The sequence below is a fragment of the Oryx dammah genome, unplaced genomic scaffold (genome assembly GCF_014754425.2).
Source record: "Oryx dammah isolate SB20612 unplaced genomic scaffold, SCBI_Odam_1.1 HiC_scaffold_15, whole genome shotgun sequence".
Classification (NCBI taxonomy): domain Eukaryota; kingdom Metazoa; phylum Chordata; class Mammalia; order Artiodactyla; family Bovidae; genus Oryx; species Oryx dammah.
In genome coordinates this window covers 21,520,578-21,538,111 of record NW_024070199.1, presented here as the reverse complement: position 1 = coordinate 21,538,111, position 17,534 = coordinate 21,520,578, and positions in this window count along the sequence as shown.

The following is a 17,534-nucleotide window of genomic DNA, read 5'->3' as shown; positions in this document are numbered from 1 at the left end:
AGAAATCAGTACTCAAAAGAAACTGGGACATAAGAAACTGTGGAGGTAAGTAGGAAACCAAAAAGGGATGATGTTCTCCAAACCACCAAGGCAGTGAGTGTCAAGAAGGTCATCATCAAACAACGCTAGAAGCCACCGTCTGATTTAGCATTGATCATCAAGGAGGGGCAAATGCAGTACAATATTGGGGGTGGGAGACAGATTACTGTGGATAGGGGAATAAATTCAAGGAGTGAGCAGAGGGACTTAGGATGGGGGAGGAAGTGGCAACCCACCCAGTATTCTTCCAGGGACAGAGGAACTGGGAGGCTGCTGTCCATGGTGACGCAAAGAGTAGAATACCACTTAGTGGCTGAGCACACATGCCTGGATTTTCTTAGTTAAAAATAGTACCACCAAGTAGTTCTAGTGTAGTGGTTAATGCCACAGGCCCTGAAGTTAGACTATCTAGCTTCCCTTTCTAGCTTGTCCATTGATTAGCTGTGTGATCATCGCCCATTAGGCAAAGTGTTTAACCTCTCTGTGCCTCTTTTATCACTTTGCAAAAGGGTAAACAATACATCACCCACTCCAGTGATCTTGCCTGGAGAATCCCAGGGACGGGGGAGCCTGGTGGGCTGCCATCTATGGGGTCGCACAGAGTCGGACACGACTGAAGCGACCTAGCAGCAGCAGCAGCAAACAATATATCACCTGTAAGATGGTAGACTATTCCTTGTCTCTAGGATTATTATAAGCATTAATGAACTACTAGAAGTTAGAAGGTGAAAGTGTTAGTTGCTCAGCTGTGTCCAATTCTTTGCCATCCCATGGACTGTAGCATTCCAGGCTCCTCTGTCCATGGAATTCTCCTGGCAAGAACACTGGAGTGGGTAACCATTCCCTTCTCCAGGGGATGTTCCCAGCCCAGGGATCAAATCTGGGTCTCCTGCCTCGCAGGTGGATTCTTTACTGTCTGAGCCACCATTGGTGCCTAGAAGTTAGAAAAATGCCTAGCATATCAGAAGCACTTATCAACTGTTGGGTGGTATCATCTTGTTACCATTTTCTTATCACCTCCATTGGAAACATGAGTTATCTTTGATCCTCCCTCTTCCTCTGTCCTTCTGTGTTTGACTGGTTGCTCAGTCTATGCTACTTTTGAAGTAGTTAGTGAACTTGTCTTTACTAGGAAGATTTTGATTAGACACAGATCTTGCCTCCTTGAAGCTGTGATGGATTATCTGACCCCTTGGATATGAACCTCAAAAGTGGTACATGACATCAATCTCTGTACTGAGTTGAACAGTGTTCCCCTCAAATTCATGTAAACCTGGAACCTGGACATGTGATTTTATTTGGAAATACAGTTTTCCAGATATAACCTAGTCAAGATGAAGTCCTCCGGGATCAGAGTGGGCCCTAATCCAGTGACTGGTGTCCTTATAAGAAGAGAAAACAGAAAAGCAGAGATAGACTCAGAGCTGACAGCCGTGAAAAGAAAGGCAGAACTTGGAGCATTCTAGCTATAAGCGAAGGGATGTCCAGACTTGCTGGCTAGGGAGAGGCAATGAAGAATTCTTTCCTGGAGCTTCAGAGCGATTGCGATCCTGACACCTTAATTTTGGACTTCAAAACTGTGGGAGTATAAATTCCTGTTGTTTATAGTCAATGCTGCTGCTGCTGCTAAGTCGCTTCAGTCATGTCTGACTCTGTGCGACCCCATAGATGGCAGTCCACCAGGCTCCCCTGTCCCTGGGATTCTCCAGGCAAGAACACTGGAGTGGGTTGCCATTTCCTTCTCCAATGCATGAAAGTGAAAAGTGAAAGGGAAGTCGCTCAGTCGTGTCCAACTCTTAGCCACCCATGGACTGCAGCCTACCAGGCTCCTCCGTCCCTGGGATTTTCCAGGCAAGAGTACTAAATTTGTGTTAATTTGCTATAGCAGCCTTATTGAACATAGTTACTAATGGACTTTTCCAAACTCTTTAGTATGGCACCCAGGGATCTGACCTCTTGTGCTCTGGCCAGATTCTGCTTCCATGTTCAAACAATTTGTGCATCCCTCATGCTGTTTACTCACCCCAGTAGGTCTGTCCTCTGACACTGCCCCACTGATACTCTTACTTCAAGACTTGAATAAATCCCACATCTTCCTATCAGAATTACCTGCTCTCTGGTTTCTAAACATAGTATGTTGCTTTTACCGCTGTCATATATTTTATATCTTTGTGCTTTTTTTACATGCTTATCTGTTTTACCAGACTCCAAGTTTCTTTAAATCAGGGTCTGTGCCTTGTTGGTCTCCCGTGTTATATGGACATGGATAGGTGGGGTCGATAATGAACACAATGGTCTGCTTATTGGAGTTCATAACATGTTTGTTATGTGAATGAGTGAGAGAACCTAGGGAACATATGGTACTCTCAGTTTGTAGTTTGCAGGCAGACCTCCCTACTCCTATCAATCAATGACTATGAGTCTAGAAGGCCCAGATTCATCATTTTGGATTATCAGGATTCTCATGATCTCTTTAGAAGCTGCAACTTAGGAAAGTTTAAGCCTTTAAATCCAAAACATTTTCCTGAGAATGTATTTATCAAATCAAAGACAAAGAGGAAATGAAAGAACTGGACTACCAGGAAGAAAAAGAGCTGGAAGGATGATAGTTTTTTACTTATGGTTGAACTTCTTTGTAAGATTTAGACAACTGACATCATCCATCAACTGGCATCACTGACTCAATGGACATGAGTTTGAGCAAAGTCTGGGAGACAGTGAAAGATAAGGAACCCTGCTGCTACTGCTGCTGCTAAGTCACTTCAGTCGTGTCCAACTCTGTGTGACCCCCATAGACGGCAGCCCACCAGGCTCCCCCATCCCTGGGATTTTCCAGGCAAGAATACTGGAGTGGGTTGCCATTTCCTTCTCCAATGCATGAAAGTGAAAAGTGAAAGTGAAGTCGCTCAGTTGTGTCCGACTCTTCGTGACCCCATGGACTGCAGCCTACCAGGCTCCTCCGTCTCTGAGATTTTCCAGGCAAGAGTATTGGAGTGGGTTGCTGCAATTCATGGGGTTGCAGAGAATTTGACACAACTTAGCTACTGAACAACAAGACAATGGAGGAGGCAAGAAACAGGCTCCAACCACATTTTTCCTTAAATCACATTTTGATATGGTGGGCAGACACTTAGTTGTTGAGCCATTGGTGTTGTTGTTTAGTCGCTAAGTCATGTCCGACTCTTTTGCAACACTTTGGACTGTAGCCCACCAGGTTCCCCCATCCATAGGGTTTCCCAGGCGAGAATACTGGAGTGAGCAACCATTTCCTTCTCCAGAGGATCTTCCTGAGCCCAGGATTGAACTCGGGTCTCCTGCATTGGCAGGTGGATTCTTTACCATTGAGCCACCAGGGAAACCCAGTCATTGTGTAGTCACTTCTATTTGAGAAATAGTACCTCTGTGAGTGTGGATGTCCTGTTTCTGGAGGAACGAGGTGACACCAAAAAACACCAGTGAAGAAAAGTCCTGTGGTATCCAGGCTTAGTTTACTTTCCTTCTGTGTACGAGTTGCTGGCTCCCTCTGTATTTCACTCCTCCAAGGAAGCCAATACAGTAGCTTCTAAGTCATTATTTTCCCAAGTCCTGTTTATCCTAGTTTCACCTCTTGTTTGGTGGGGAACTAGCTCTCAGGCTAAGTTCTACGATTATTTATGTTTGCTGAGGCAGAGAGAGCTTTGATGAGCTGAGCTGCTCCTGTTCTGTGGCTGAGAGAGCCTGTGGGAGCTCTGTTCTCCGTGGGGGCAAGCAAGTGAGCATAAGGCTTTCTGGAGAGGCTCTTTGACTGGAAAAGCAGCAGGTTTGTCTGCCCTCATCATTAGGCTTGGAACCCTCAAGGCAACATTTGGAATGCGAGCTTCCCACCTGTGTCTACCAGTACACTCCCTGGGGTGTAACTCAAAATTATTCACATGCTAGTAGTGTTCAGGGCTAGGCCGAAATGTTTGAAAATTATTTATGTTCCAATTACACTTCATTACTTTTTAAACTAAAGATCTCATTTTACTCCGGTGACAAACCTAATATGATTTGGCTGATTTCAAAGCAGCCACAGAGAATCTGCTTTTGGGGCCCATATTTCAAGAAAGATACAGGCCATACCATTGGGACCTTCCCCAGTTTGTGGGATAAAGTTCTTCAATGAAGTTCAGAGATCAAATCTGGAGTTGAGAGTAAACAATAAATAATAATTATTTATTTAAGAAATTCACTGAGCTTTTCTTTTTTTTTTATTTTAAAGAATTCAAAGTTTTTTTTATTGGTGAGCATTTTTAAAACTATACAAAATTGGTTACGTTTTATTCATTTTTTTCCAAACTTTAAACTTCTCATTTTGTATTGGGATATAGTCGATTAACAATGTTGTGGTAGTCTTAGGTGAACAGTGGAGGGACTCAGTGTTAGACTTTATTTTTGGGGGCTCCAAAATCAATGTAGATGGTGACTGCAGCCATGAAATTAAAAGAAGCTTACTCCTTGGAAGGAAAGTTATGACCAACCTAGATAGCGTATTGAAAAGCAGAGACATTACTTTGCCAACAAAGGTCCGTCTAGTAAAGGCTATGGTTTTTCCAGTGGTCATGTATGGATATGAGAGTTGGACTGTGAAGAAAGCTGAGTGTCAAAGAATTTATGCTTTTGAACTGTGGTGTTGGAGAAGACTCTTGAGGGTCCCTTGGACTGCCAGGAGATCCAATCAGTCCATTCTGAAGGAGATCAACCCTGGGATTTCTTTGGAAGGAATGATGCTGAAGCTGAAACTCCAGTACTTTGGCCACCTCATGCGAAGAGTTGACTCATTGGAAAAGACTCTGATGCTGGGAGGGATTGGGGGCAGGAGGAGAAGGGGACGACCAAGGATGAGATGGCTGGATGGCATCACCTACTTGATGGACATGAGTTTGAGTGGACTCCGGGAGTTGGTGATGGACAGGGAGGCCTGGCATGCTGCGATTCATGAGTTTGCAAAGAGTTGGACACGACTGAGCGACTGAACTGAACTGAACTGAACTGAACTGGAGGGACTCAGCCATACACATACATGTATCCACTCTCCCCCAACCGCCCCTCCCATCCAGGCTGGCACATAATATTGAGCAGAGTTCCATGTGCTATACAGCTGGTCCTTATTGGTTATCCATTTTCAATATAGTGATGTGTACATGACCAGCCCAAACTCCCTAACTATCCCTCCCCCACAAAGTAGCCATAAGTTTGTTCTCCAAGTCTGTGAGTCTCTTTCTGTTTTGTCAGTTAATTTCTATCATTTCTTTTAGGGATGTCATATACTATTTCTCCTCTCTCTGACTTCACTCTCTGAGATTTTTAAAATCAGTTTCTGGCAACATTCATGAAGTAGCTTACATTTTTTTGTTGTTTGTTTTCCCAAATTTCTTTCAAGCAGGTTTTACTCCTTTCCTCCAGCTCTGATTAAATCCAAATGGTGCTACAGTAGACCAATACTCCTGCAGTTTCAAAGCTATCACTCTGACTACTAGGATTTTGTTAGGACCTCCAGCCCCATTCAAAATCAATTGTTTCATTCTCTGACCAGTTTTCCCAGCACCACTTGTTAAAGAGATTGTCTTTACTCCATTGTATATTCTTGCCTCCTTTGTCAAAGATAAGGTGTCCATATGTGTGTGGATTTATCTCTGGGCTTTCTATTTTGTTCCATTGATCTATATTTCTGTCTTTGTGCCAATACCATACTGTCTTGATGACTGTGGCTTTGTAGTAGAGCCTGAAGTCAGGCAAGTTGATTCCTCCAGTTCCATTCTTCTTTCTCAAGATTGCTTTGGCTATTCGAGGTTTTTTGTATTTCCATACAAATCTTGAAATTATTTGTTCTAGTTCTGTGAAAAATATCGCTGGTAGCTTGATAGGGATTGCATTGAATTTGTAAATTGCTTTGGGTGGTATACTCATTTTCACTATATTGATTCTTCCGATCCATGAACATGGTATATTTCTCCATCTATTAGTGTCCTCTTTGATTTCTTTCATCAGTGTTTTATAGTTTTCTATATATAGGTCTTTAGTTTCTTTAGGTAGATATATTCCTAAGTATTTTATTCTTTTTGTTGCAATGGTGAATGGAATTGTTTCCTTAATTTCTTTTTCTACTTTCTCATTATTAGTGTATAGGAATGCAAGGGATTTCTGTGTGTTGATTTTATATCCTGCAACTTTACTATATTCATTAATTAGCTCTAGTAATTTTCTGGTGGAGTCTTTAGGGTTTTCTATGTAGAGGATCATGTCATCTGCAAACAGTGAGAGTTTTACTTCTTTTTTTTGCAATTTGGATTCCTTTTATTTCTTTTTCTGCTCTGATTGCTGTGGCTAAAACTTCCAGAACTATGTTGATCACTTTCTAACACCGCACACAAAGATAAACTCAAAATGGATTAAAGATCTAAATGTAAGACCAGAAACTATAAAACTCCTAGAGGAGAACATAGGCAAAACACTCTCCGACATAAACCACAGCAGGATCCTCTATGATCCACCTCCCAGAATTCTGGAAATAAAAGCAAAAATAAACAAATGGGATCTAATTAAAATTAAAAGCTTCTGCACAACACAGGAAAATATAAGCAAAGTGAAAAGACAGCCTTCCAAATGGGAGAAAATAATAGCAAATGAAGCAACTGACAAACAACTAATCTCAAAAATATACAAGCAACTTATGCAACTCAATTCCAGAAAAATAAATGACCCAATCAAAAAATGGGCCAAAGAACTAAATAGACATTTCTCCAAATAAGACATATGGATGGCTAACAAACACATGAAAATATGCTCAACATCACTCATTATTAGAGAAATGCAAATCAAAACCACAATGAGGTACCACTTCACACCAGTCAGAATGGCTGCGATCCAAAAATCTGCAAGCAATAAATGCTGGAGAGGGTGTGGAGAGAAGGGAACCCTCTTATACTGTTGGTGGGAATGCAAACTAGTACAGCCACTATGGAGAACAGTGTGGAGATTCCTTAAAAAATTGCAAATAGAACTGCCTTATGACCCAGCAATCCCACTGCTGGGCATACACACTGAGGAAACCAGAATTGAAAGAGACACATGTACCCCAATGTTCATCGCAGCACTGTTTATAATAGCCAGGACATGGAAACAACCTAGATGTCCATCAGCAGATGAATGGATAAGAAAGCTGTGGTACATATACACAGTGGAGTATTACTCAGCCATTAAAAAGAATACATTTGAATCAGTTCTGATGAGATGGATGAAACTGGAGCCGATTATACAGAGTGAAGTGAGCCAGAAAGAAAAACACCAATACAGTATACTAACACATATATATGGAATTTAGAAAGATGGCAATGATGACCCTGTATGCAAGACAGCAAAAAAGACACAGATGTGTATAGTGGACTTTTGGACTCAGAGGGAGAGGGAGAGGGTGAGATGATTTGGGAGAATGGCATTGAAACATGTATAATATCATGTAAGAATTGAATCGCCAGTCTATGTCCGATGCAGGATACGGCATGCTTGGGGCTGGTGCACGGGGATGACCCAGAGAGATGTTGTGGGGAGGGGTGTGGGAGGGGGGTTCATGTTTGGGAACGCATGTACACCCGTGGTGGATTCATGTCAATGTATGGCAAAACCAATACAGAATTGTAAAGTAAAATAAAAAAATAAAATAAATAAATAAATTTTTTTAAAAGGAAAAAAAAATCAATTGTTTCAAAGCAGAGAGGTATCATCAGTGGCTTAACAACAAACTCAGGGAGTCAGATATCTTCCCCCTCATTTCAGGTTGAAATATCACTTTTAGCCAAATCCTTTCCTAAGGAAAAGCAGTGTGTCATGAGGTCATCACTGCCAGGTTTTCAGTCAGAGAACTTAGTTTTCACAGAGGACTGTAGGATCCTGGTTCAGAAAACCAGCAGAGAGGGTTTGTCCTTATATTCCCACAAGATGTTATGTCTTGACTTTCATCTTGGTTGGGAATTTTTTTTTTTTTTAAAGCGTTTCTGATAAGTGTTTCTTTGTTTTACCACTCTGTGGACTAACAGTGACATGATGTTGATTTTAATTTATATGGTATGATGGTATGAGTGCTTCCACTGGACTAGTTCTTTAAAGACTCATGTAAAAGGTGAGAAAATTAGATTCACCTGTGAAGCCACCCCAATTTGCCAGGTCCTGGAGGTGGACTTCAGGCATCAGTTCCTACATCTGCCACTTAACTGACCACGTCCCTGAGGATGACCTTGGAAAATACTTCCTTCCTTAGAGCTTTGACTGTTTTATAAGCTGCAGAGTATGGACCAAAGGTGTTCTCCCTAATTGCCCTATGGAATATCATGACCTTTGACATGGTAATCAGTCTTCTGCACAACACACAGTAACAAAACTGTGGCAGAATGAGTATGAGAAATGCTCCCATTATATTCTTCTTGTGAAGATTCATATTCTATATCAGCATTTAAGCCTGTAACATTTCAGTAGTAAAAAAGACCTGTTCTTCAGACTTAACTGATCATTGCGTTGGGTAGGATAGAGTAGATTATGCTGAGAGAAAAAAACACATCCAAATATCATAGGCTTAAAATAAGGAATGTTCACTCTCTCTGTGTGCATCTGTTTCTCTCTAATTCTCACTCTTCTCTTCTGACTTCCTCTCATTACATTCCCAATATGGTTTAATGGCAGTGGAGAGGGACTTTTTCTTATAATCACTCAGGGAGGCAGCTGATGGAATAGACATCATCATGAAAACTGCAGGTCGTTTGCCAGAAAGAAATGAGGAAATTTAGGAGGGTCTCAAACCAGCTATTTGAATGTTACAGCCCAAATATAATGCATACAATTTCCACACACAATTCATTGGCCAGAACTTGACATATAACCTTAGTCAACTACAAGGGAAACTGCAGAGAGAAGAACTGGATGGTGGGTTAAGCAGAACTAATGACCACTATGACATTGGAACCCTTTCTTACTGCAAAAGCTACACCCAGTAGAATTACATTCTGGGAAACTCTGTTCTGGAAGAATTTTCTAAGAGCCCTTACAGTTCTGAAGGTCTGTAATTCTACAATCTAGTTCCAGAAAACTTTCACTGTCTCTGATTAGTATATGTGACTCTCTGAAAGAAAACGCCTGTTAATTTTTTTCTTTGTTTATTGTGGTAAAATTTATATAACAGAAAACACCTTATTTTATAAGCCAAAACTTTAAGGGATGAATCTTCTAATTAGCTGTAGGATTTCTTGTTAGGGTAGCTGGTTCATATCAAAGTTTATCTTCACACCAATCATTGAACAAAAAGAGACCACTTGTATTTTTTACTCTAATTGTATAAGAAAGAAAGAAAGCAAAGTCACTCACTTTTCTTTGAAGTGTAAGGGCTCTCATGTCCAACTCTTTGCAACCCCATGGACTGTAGCCCACCATGCTCCTCCATCCATGGGATTCTCCAGGAAAGAGTTTGGGTTGCCATTTTCTTCTCCAGGGGATCTTCCTAACCCAGGGATAGAACCCGGGTCTCCCACATTGCAGGCAGATGCTTTAACCTCTGAACCACCAGGGAAGCCCAACTGTATAACCTTGAATCAAAAGAGAAAATGAGGTTTGCTTGTGACCAAATCCTGTTGAAAACTAGAATCTAGACAGTTAATTTCTGGGAGAGGGGGCCAGTTCAGAGCAAGTTTATGAGCCCTTTGCCTGGGGAGTCCTTTTCTATTTTCTTCTTGCTGCCAGTTAAGATACCAAAGATGAGAAGGGAAAGAATTCACCTTCCAGAACAGAATGTGCTACGTGTGTGCTTAGCAGCTCAGCTGTGTCTGACTCTTGGACTGTAGCCCACCAGGCTCCTCTGTCCATGGGATTTTTCAGGCAAGAACACTAGTGGGTTGCATTTCCTTCTCCAGGGGATCTTCTCAACCCAGGGATCAAACTCACATCTCCTCTGTCTCCTGCATTGCAGGCAGATTCCCTATCTGCTGAGCCATCATGGAAGCCCCCAGAGCAGAATATGTATATCTATTTTTAAATTAATCTATTAATATATATGTAATTAATCTAAACTCACCTCCAACATGATAAGGCTAGGAATTAGGTAATGTTTCCCCCATTCCTCATCTCCCTTCTCCTGATTTTCTTTTTGCCATAAAACCTCTTTGTTTTCTAATGAAATCACAAGACTGCAGTCATACAGAAATAAGAGGCTTGCCTTTCACATAGAGTAATTTTTTTTTTCTAGTGTGGTGGATTCAGTTTATAATATTTGGTGAGCTGATGACTTGTCTCCAATAAGAGAGGTTCAATCTCTCTACAGTTCATTCTGGCCAACTGCTGGTAGGGACCTCAGCGGCCAGGGTGATATATTTAATTTGTCACTGAACAGCCTGAGGCTGTGCTAAATTCATAACCTCTGCCTCTCTCCCCTCAGTACACATGCGGGTTGTTGATGTGTTTATATACCATTCTGGGAATGAAGGCAGATTTATAAACATTTTGTAATGCAAAATGGAGTTAAGCACAGAACTATGCATCGTCATGTTTTGTGAATTACTAATAGGCCACAAGTCTGGCTTAAATATACATCACATCCTGAGACATTAATCAATTCCTAGAGCTGAGAGAATACAAGGCTTGTCCTTCAGGGACACACAATGCCTATTTTGAAGAAAGGAATTATAATAAGGAGCACGTAGGCATTCTAGACCTTGAAGCTCTTAGCAGTAGCACATCTTTTGTTTCATTTTTGAATGAAAACCATTTACAAGACGATACATGTGGTAGATTTCAGCCTGACTTTTTAAAAAAGAATAAACATTGTGGCTTTTCATCTATAGGAAATAGTCAATTGTTTGGTGACTTACTGAGTCCCCAAAATGCCTCTCATATGTGAAATCTCTTCAAGGCTGAGCCCATCATGAAAGATTAATGGATTTATGAGTGGGAGAAAAACAAATCTCTCCTTCTCTCTTTGCTTTTCTGTCACATACTGCTAAAACAATGATACTTTCTTTCTCTTTGCCTGTTTCTGAGGTACAAGATCCTTTTTTGTTGTTGTTGTTAAAATATATATGAAGCCCTTAGAGATGTCATATTCACATGTATAGTACCTTCAAAGTGTGTTTACATATATCCTTTAGTGATCTGGCCAGCATCATATGAAACACCTTAGGCAACCTGGCAACTTCTGCCTTCTAAAGATGTGATAACTGAGGTTTAGTTTAAATGACTGGTCAAGAATATTTAGCTAGAAAAAGGTTGAGTTTGGACTGAAAATCAGATCTTCAGGTATAAAACTAGGGCTTTCCCTGATTGTGATCATTGCTTACACAATTATTTCCCTAGATATTGTTTGTTCATACAGTAATTCTTAGGCTTTCAGAAGGTGATTAAACTCCCCAATAAAAATATAATGTAAAAAAATGAAGTACATCACCAAAACAAACAGAACATGTTATAGAGTCTATACCATATTGTAACCTAGGGAGTTTAAGAACTTTCAAATTGATCTTTGTGTCTCTGTTTCCAGACCTTACATTCTGGCCAGATGGGGCTTGACCTGGAGTTTGAACAGAATTTCTCTGTGAAGTCACTCTAATGGGGAAATACTTCTCTCCAGGTCTAGCTGTTTCCTTCCGGGTGACAAGCTCCTCTGGTCTCCCTCTTCCTTACCCTGACCCCAAGGAGAAAGAGTGACTTAAATGATCCATGCACTTGAGAGGCGTGACTGGGATGTAAGCGTCCTCTGCTCAGCCACTGCCTTCTATTTTCTGGACAGAGTCTTTCTGCTCTGCTCGTTGAGGTGTGGGTTCTGCCCCTTGAAGGGCAGAGTGGGAGGCTAACCCCAATTCAGTGTGGCTGTGACTGGGGGTGGGGGCACATCTGTCTAATTCTCTGGTACACATGTTAACTGACTTGGCGTAACTTTTGTCTGTCGTAAGGTAATAATTGGTCATCCCTCCTCCACTCCTTGGCCGTATTTATTTTTTTGGTTTGCTTGTTCAGCTCCTGGGTTGATTACAGATGGGCCATTTTACTGAGCATAGTTAATAACCTCAGTAGCCTGAATTTTTATATCGTTTTAAAACTTTATTTATTTGGTCTGTGCTGGATCTTCATTGCAGTGTGCAGGCTTCTCTAGTTGTGCCGTGTGGGCTTAGTAGTTGCCCCGCAGCACGTGGGATCTCAGTTTCCCGACTAGGGATTGGAGCCGTGTCCCCTGCACTAGATGGCAGACACTTAACCACTGAATCATCAGAGAAGTCCCCGTATCTTTTAAACTACACATTCATTTTTAACTTTGGAACATTTGCTGGAAATATGAATGCCTAAAGCCTGAAACATGGTTAACAATAAAAATATTAATAACAATGTTTGCAGCTGACACACTCTGATACCAGGCTAAATGCTTTACTTGCTTTATCTCGTTTAGTCCTCATTATAATAGTTTTGATGAACCTACATATTTTTAGCTATCAGATGAGCTTTGGATTCAGTATCCTTGAGTTAGAACATCTCCCTCTATTGACGTAGCAGCATAAAATCTGTACTGTCCAAAGCAGCAGAGGATGATTGGAGAGGGGAAAGGATTGTGTGCCCTATGTCCAAGATCTTTCTTTAGAAATGGGGAACTTACTGAGCTTGGGAGGCTGTGGCTGTCAGCCCTCAGCTGTTTGCTGTCTGGGGGTCGGGCAGCAGGAGCTGGGCATACACAGTCATTTTCCCATCCTTGCTCTGGACAGTGCAGAGCCCTGAAAGGCTTCGCGGGAAACTGAGAACATTATTCTCTCTGCCTCAGCAGAGACCTTTGCCCACACCATTCTTTGCCCTCTTTAATGTTCAGATCCACATTTCTTCATTCATTTATTCATTCTTTCCTTCCTCATCTTCCTTTTCCCTCCTTCCTTCCCTCCCTCTCTCTTCCTTCCCTCCCTTCCCCCTCCCCTTCTCATCTATTATTTATTTGATTAATATCTTGCTGACATTTTTTCCTCGCCTGTTACTGGAGCTGTGATCCGGATCACTGCCTCTCGCCCCTTCTGCTTTGACTTGCTCACCAATTGCAATTTTATCCCCTAGTAAATTAAACTTAAACCATAGTTGGCAGAAAAGCAGCTCTTAAATGACAGTGTAAGTCATTTCTCGATGGGGCTGTCCCCCCTACCCCACTGCTCACATTTATGAGATAATTGGAAATAAATCTGAAACTATGAACAACAGAGAGGGTGAAACACATACAAAGATCATTTCACACCAGACTCTAGACTCTTAGAGTCAGAACTTTTAATGGTCCTGGCTCAATAAACTGAACAAATGGTCAAATTACTTAAATACTTTTATATTTTAAAAAGTATTCCTCTGGGATTGATGTTGTTTGAGAAGGAATGACAACCCCTACAGCAAAATATTGTAGACTTATATTTTCCTGTCACAGTGGATTCTAGTTCATGAGCAGTAAATTCTTAATTAGGGCTTCCCTTGTGGCTCAGACAGTAAAGAGTCTACCTGCCAAGCAGGAGACCAAGGTTCAGTCCCTTGTCCGGAAGATTCTCTGGAGGAGGGAGTGGCTGCCCATCCAGTATTCTTGCCTGGAGATTTCCATCAACAGAGGAGCCTGGAGGGCTACAGTCCATGGGGTCGCAATGAGTCGGACATGACTAAGCGACTAACTTTTTGCACATTGTCACAGGTTGATATATTCTGCTTAATCTAAGATTTTTTTTTTTACTAAGGCATTGTCAAATGCTCTGTATATAGAGTATTAATTTAAAATAAAATTATTAAGACTTTCACCAAAGGGAATTCATCTTTGTTTGTTTGTTTTCATAATTCAAAATGTTTTGGCTCTCAGTTCACACTGGCTGGCTTAAAATCCTAGAATTACCCCATCTCTAAGTGAGTATCTTAAATTTTCCAAGCCTCTGTGAAATGGAAGATATAATAATTCCTAATCAAAGAGGATATGGTACAAACTACATAGGAATAATTTACATTGCATACTCAGAATAATTTTCAGCATATTAAGGAAGATGGAGTTAAAATACATCCACACATTTTTTTATTTTCTCTTTTCAACAGGTAGAGCTCAATTCCCATCCTTAGAATAGCAGACTGGACTTAGTGATTGACTTTCAATGAGTAGATTGCAGAGGAAGTGATGGGCCGTTTCCCTGATACTTGCACTGTGTCAGTTGCTCATCTGGATCACTGGCTCTAGCAGAAGCCAACTACCATGTTGCTAAGACATGTAAACTGCCAAATGGTGAAGTACATGTGAGTAACCAAGGCTTTCAGCAAAAAGCAAATAAGACACTGAATTCTTCTGTCAACAACCAAAGGATAGACCTGATGGGCATATCCTCCAGTCTTCGGATGACTGAACTGGCCATCTCTTGACAGAGACCTTGGGCCAGAACTACCCAGATCACTGCTTCTGGATTTTTGGCCCTCAAACAAATACACACATAACTAATATGGGCCTACTGTAAAGCACAGGGAACTCTCCTCAATACCTGTGATGACCTATATGGGAAAACAATCTAAAAAGGAGTAGATATATGTATAACTAATCCACTTTGTTGTACAGCAGAAAAATAACACAACATTGTAAATCAACTATATTCTAATAAATATTTTTAATGTGTGAGATAATAAATACTTGCATACTTGTTGAGGTAGTTTGTTATGCAGCAGTAATTAATACAATAAGCACTCAAGGAATGTTAGCTGTTGTTATATTTATTCACCTTCAGTGGTTGTGGCAGTCAGTCCCTTTGAGGTACCTGAGTATTTCCATCTCATAATTGGAGTCCATAAGGCTCTCCAGTTGGCAACAGTAGGAAAAAAACATTTCGTGTTACTGCTTTAACCTGGTTTTGAGGTGGTTTCTAAATTCAGAACCAGCTATGAGTTAAATTCTCTCACTTTATAAAAAAGCAGCTTGGTAGCTTTATTTTTTAGAACAGGATGATAATTTTAAAGAAAGGGACTGAAGATACCACTGTTCAAGCTCACTGATGTCTAAATTAAAGTTGTAACCATGTGTGTACTTGTTATATATAATACATCTCACATGTTGTAGGTCTATTGATTTCCCTAGATCAGGTGAGAAAACCAAAGCTCAGGGTGTAGATTATTTCTTAAAATGGCTGAGGAATGAGACCGTAGAATGTGAACTTTACCCTGATGGTACCTGACTTCAAACGCAGTGGTTTTGTTACCTGATGTCCTTGAGCAAACGAAGATGGGATCAGAGCCCAGGTTCAAACTGCATCACACAATTCTCTTTGATGGAGACTATTTTTCTGATGAATTGGGGAACCTAGGCTTGTTCCTCATGGAGAACACACACACACACACACACACACACACTCATGCACACAAATATTAAATCACAGCCTGCAGCAACATGCTTGATGCCAGTGAAATTCCTTCCAAAGATATGGAAGTTTCTGGGTGAGGAATAGGAGAGGCCAGATGAGGTTATGGGTGACTCAGCACAAACTATCACGATGGTTAGATAGGTAGGAAATCTAATTCTACAACCTGCCTTGCTGAGAATGAGTCAGTTTTTCCTTCTCTTCCCTAACACTTCACAGATTTACCTGAAGTAATAGAGGTTGTCACAGGGAATGAAAAAGCATAAAGAATAACGGAAAGTGTCCAAGAAAAGTATTTTGGTATCCATCAAATGTGGGGACTTAATGTCATTTCACCATATCCTCCATGAAATAAGATTTCCCAAAAAATATCACTTCAGTGAATAAGGAGGCAAACATGTAAGCTAAACTTATATGTATGTCTGTTTTGCAAGGAGGAAAGGGGCTCTAAACTAGTTGTTTTCAGTATTACAGACATTTTTAATTTCTTTCTATTTACTCAGGACTTTGAATGATTCTTTTCCCTCTCTAGCCAATGACTTGACATCTCAAATTTATGGATTTTTTTTTCTTAATAAAGTAGCCATCTCAGCCACCAGTCACTTACACAAAACTAATTATATTATTTCTTGGCAAATTGATAGTTGTTATAATAAAGATGATAATTAAATTCCAACTGCTGTCCAGTTATTGGAGGTCTGGTGTCTAACCTTTAGCATGTGACAAAAAAGGGAACTCAGAGGCTAGTGATCATGTGGTGATTTGATTCCAGAAATGCAAGCTAAGAACCTTGTTTGGGTCAATTGTACAGTCCTGAAGGAATAGGGGACTGTTGCTCAAGTGACTCTTAGCTACTCCTTGGTCAATCTGACCATGAGATAGCTTGTTTGAGCAATAAGTAATAACAGTCTAAGGAGATGTCAAAGTCAGCTGTTGTGTGGATCTCATGTATCAGGAAAATACTGGGGTTGGTTCTAGATAACTCAACCTTTTTGGGAATCATGAGAAGGAACAGTTGGTAATAGATGGTTCAAAGTACATGCATTATCCAAGGAACAGGGAATTAGGAGAATTGAGCATTTCCACTCTTATGTCTTGGCTGAGAGGCCCATGTGCGTGCTTAGTCGCTCAGTTGTGTCCGACTCTTTGTGACTCTTTGGACTATAGCTGGCCAGGTTCCTCTGTCCGTGGAATTTTCAAGGAAGAATACTGGAGTGGGTTGCCATTTCCTCCTCCAGGAGATCGCAACCCAAGTATCAGACCCGCATCTCCTGTGTATCCTGCATTGCAGGCAAATTCTTTACCCACAGAGCCTTTGGGGAAGCCCTCAATTTGGGGGGAACAGAGTCTGCCATTACTTGCTGTATGACCTGAGATAAGCCACTCTCTCTCTAAGGCTTAATACCTCTTCTGAGAATCATGGTGATGCTAATACCAACCTCAGAGGATGTCATGAGGATTTAGCAAAAGTATGTATAAAGGAATCCCATGGACGAAGGAGCCTGGTAGTCTACAGTCCCCGGGGTCGTAAGGAGTCGGACATGACCGAGTGACTTCAATTCACTTCTTCAATATATAAAATGATTAAAGTAAAACCTAGTACTTGTTCATCACTCAATATGCATGAGTGGTTAATAAATTATGACACAACTGTTATATCAACAACTAGTGCCATTTTCCATGAAAAGTCCATTTCAGACTTTTCAGGAGATGGGCAAGGTGAATATGCCATTCTTTGTATTTAGAATGACAAACGTTTGTGTGTGTGTGTGTGTGTGTGTGGTGAAGGAGAGAGGAAGTGCTTGTAGACATTTTAAACACGTCCTCTGACTACCATCCAGTCACCTGCCCATGCTGAGTTAAGAGGTTTGGTGGAAAGGCTCTGTGGCCCCTTATAATTGGCTCAGGCTGCCACATGTATCCGCATGTCGTTGCATGATTCCAGGGTCCATGAGTTCAGACAGACCATGAGGAGGATATGGTGTCCCTGGTTGATGCTCTAGAATGATCACAGTTAGACTCCCAGTCATTCAATGAGACCTGAGTAAGTTCTACCACATTTAGCTTCTCGGCTACATTTGGCATAGTCTATCATGTACTGCTTCTTGAAAC